The following is a 4,020-nucleotide window of genomic DNA, read 5'->3' as shown; positions in this document are numbered from 1 at the left end:
TACATGTTGCTCACTGTTAAAGGACCGAGGAGTTCAAAATAAACCATACAAAGTACTATTTTTCAATCCCTAAGCAAGTGCAGTGGGGACTTATGGTCTTTTGCGGATCAAGAATGTCTCCCCAAAACCTAAATGAAGTCAGATTATCCGGAGGTCCCATTCATTCATTCATTCATTCATTCATTCATTCATTCATTCATTCAAGTTTTCTTTCTTCTCGTGATTGTGGTTGCATATCTGAAGGAAGTTACAATAAATGGGCCCCCTCCTCATAGACTTGGATACAAGGCCCTCGTCTACAACCTTCTTAGCACTGACCTTAATCCAGCACTGCTTCCTGTAATTCTTTCTTTGGTAATGTGGCATAGAAAAATTGTGAACTGATATGTGCACCAGAAAACTCAGTTAATCGCTGTGCAATGTGCACGCATGCATTCAAGTTTGAGCAAACGGTTTCAGGAGTGAGGGAAGTGCGTCAAGGACTACAGACATGTGAAATGCATTCTACACTGCTTGCAGACGCTATGCTTGTGTATGCCCACTATCATTATCACCCAGCAAACAAGTAATCGTGGGAGTTGCAGGTGGTCACAGCAAAATAAAAGCAGCAAACAATACGTCCATGCTCATCGATAAACTTAATGAAATCGGAGATGCCTCAGTTGGAGCACCTTAGCAAAGGAACACAGCTGAATAGCTACTTGATATCAGTAAAGCCGAGTTGGCATGTGGTCTGGTAAAAGTAGAGGCATCAACGGAATATTTTCGAAATGTAATGCATGCAACTCGATAACAGCATCATATCAGTATAAAGCCTACATCACGTCATTTGTTGAAGCAGTTGTGCAATATACACTTGAACTGCACAAAAGTATGCACAAAGAAAGTGGAGTGTAATTACAGTGGTTACCTAAAATGTTTTTCCCTTGTGTTTAACCAAGTATGTTTTCATGCACAACATATTTAGATAGACTTTATTAGGAACCAAAGTGTTCATATCATGAGGCACAGTAGTGTATGGTTTGCCTGCTTTCGCAAGCGTAGCCTCCCGGCATATAGTATTTTATTGGGGGGGGGGGGGGGATCACGTCAAATGAAATCTTTACGAGAAAACCTTATGTGGTGACATGTTCAGCCTATCACGTACAGAAGTTGTGCTGAGTAGTCTATCAAAGAAATATTTCTTTTTAGGCGCATAGATGCATATATCCAGCAGGAAATAAAAACAAAGCAACAGAAAGGTACTCTTGAAGTGACAGCTGAAGAAGGATGCTGTGACAGTACGAGATGTAAACGAAAGGGCAACAAAAAAAAATGCAGTCAAGCCTGAACCGGCCCAGATACAGCCGGGAAAGGTAGCAAGATATGGAGAGTAAACTACTGGTGAATAGCCTCAAGTGTGAACAAGTGCAAACTCTCTTCCCCCACCCCCCTCCTTTTCTTCATGCGCCATGGCTGTTTACTGTTTGCTTATGAAGCGTACGGACAACCAAGTGATTATGTGCCTTTGCTCTGGAAGGCCACAGTATAAGGTGGAACCGTTGGAGAGGCATACTCAATATTTTGGACCGAAATTAGTTGCAAATGTCAAAGAACACTGTGAAGTACCCATAAGAAAATAAAACTGGTGCTTCCTGATTGTGACTTTACTATCATCTTGATATGTATTCAGGCATATCTTTATTGAGGAAAACTCAGAAAACTAGAAGGCCTTTCAGGTATGATCTGGATCAAATTCCATCAGAATATGCTGTGGAAGTGAGGAATCGATTTCAAGAATTAGATCTAGAAGACAGAGAGCCTGAAGAGGTGGGGACTGATGCTCGTGATATAATACAAGAAGTTGCTACTAAAGTAGTTCCAAAGCGAAAGAAATGGAAGAAAGCAAACTGATTGAAAGGCTTTGCAAATAGCTGAGGAAAAGAGGATGGCAAAAGTTATGGGGGAAAGAGAAAGATACAAGGTTCTCAATGCGGATTTTCAGAAAATAGCGAGGAGAGATAAGAATGCCTTCCTGAACATACAAGAATTAGGGTGGGCGAATAAAAAAAGAAGGAAAAAATAATTGCGCCCGGCCCGCACCGCATAAAGCACGAAGCAGTTGAGGACAACAGCCAATTAATGAAAACAAGAGCTCTGCATAAGACAATCAAAGATATCAAAGGAAGCTTCTGTGCTAAGCTGGGCGTGATAAAGGACAAACGAGGCAAGGACCTCACTGAAGCCTCAGAGATAAAAAAGAGGTGGCAGGAATACACAGAAAAACTGTTCAAGAAGGACCCGGATGTGCAAACCCAACATAAGACAGTTGTGATTACTGATCTCGAGCCGGGCATCCTGAAGACTGAAGTCGAATGGGCCTTAGCTAGCCTTGCTGAGAACAAAGCTAGCGGAATTGATGGCATTCCAGCTGAGTTGCTTCAAAACCTCAACCATGATGCTGTTTACATTCTGCATACATTATGTAAGAAGATTTGCACAACCCTGCAGTGGCCACAGGATTGGAGGATGTCAGTGTACATCCCCATTCCAAAGAAAGGCAGTGCCAAAGATTGTTCCAACTACCGCACGATCGCGCTTATTTCGCATGCTAGCAAGGTGACGTTGAAAATCCTCCAAGGTAGGCTGCAGCAGTATGTGGATCGGGCGCTTCCGGACGTGCAAGCTGGGTTTCGCAAGGGCAGAGGAACTAGAGACCAAATTGCCAACCTTCGCTGGATCATGGAAAAAGCAAGAGAGTTCCAGAAACCCATCTACTGCTTTATTGATTATGCGAAAGCGTTTGACTGCGTAGATCACAGCAGATTGTGGCAAGCTCTCCAAGAGATGGGAGTTCCAGTTCACCTCATCTGTCTCCCCAGGAACCTGTATGAAGGACAAGAGGCCACAGTCAGAACTGAGCATGGTCTTACTGATTGTTATTCGATTGAGAAAGGAGTGAGGCAAGGCTGCATACTGTCGCCCTGCCTATCTAACCTATATGCAGAGTGCATCATGAGGAAGGCAGGTCTGGACAAGTCTTCAGCTGGAGTGAAGATTGCTAGAAACGTATCAATAACCTTAGATATGCGGATGATACCACTTTAATGGCAGAAAGTGAAGTGGAACTCAAGAGACTTCTGATTCGTGTACAAGAAGACAGTGAGAATTTTGGGCTTAAACCGAACACTAAAAAGACAAAAAACATTGCGTCTTGCCCTATCAAGTCCTGGAGCATCAAGGGACAAGAAGTGGAAGCTGTGATAGACTTTCTCTTCTTGGGCTCCAAGATAACCCCGGAAGGAGACTGTAGCCATAAAATTAGGAGACGCCTGCTCCTGGGAAAGAGAGCCATGGTAAGCCTTGACCACTTAGTAAAGAGCAGAGACATCAGTCTGCCAACGAAGATCCGTATAACTCGTGCTATGGTCTTTCCAGTTGTGATGTATGGAGGCGAGAGTTGGACTGTGAAGAAGGCTGACCACCGAATAATTGACGTGTTTGAACTGTGGTGCCGGTGGAAACTCTTGAGAGTTCCTTGGACTGCCAGAAGATCAAATCAGTCGATATTGTCGTCCATAAACCCTGACTGCTATTGGAGGGTCAAATTCTAAAGTTAAAGCTCAGCTACTTTGGTCATCTGATGAGAAGAGAGGAGTCGCTGGAGAAAGATTTGATGCTGGGAAAGGTTGAGGGTCGCCGGAGAAGGGGTAGGCAGCGAACGCGATGGTTAGATGGCCTCCTCGAGGCGCTGCAGATGAAGTTATGTGATCTTAGGAAGATAGTGAGAGACCGGAAAGCGTGGCGTGACACGGTCCATACGGTCACGAAGAGTCGGACACGACTGAACGACTGAACTGAACGGAACCCACATAGACTGGCTTTACAATTTGCTCTATCTTAAGGTGCTCATTGGCTGAGACATAAGATTGGGCGCTGTTTCTACAGTCTTCAGGTGTTGACTAGTTGAGGCACGAGATTTGATGAAAAATGTTTACAAGGCCCTTAATATTCAAATTTTCAGTCATATAACTAGATATA

Source organism: Amblyomma maculatum, unplaced genomic scaffold (genome assembly GCF_055883805.1).
Source record: "Amblyomma maculatum isolate TAMU_Amacu unplaced genomic scaffold, ASM5588380v1 scaffold_18, whole genome shotgun sequence".
Lineage (NCBI taxonomy): Eukaryota > Metazoa > Arthropoda > Arachnida > Ixodida > Ixodidae > Amblyomma > Amblyomma maculatum.
Note: the sequence above shows the minus strand (reverse complement) of the source record.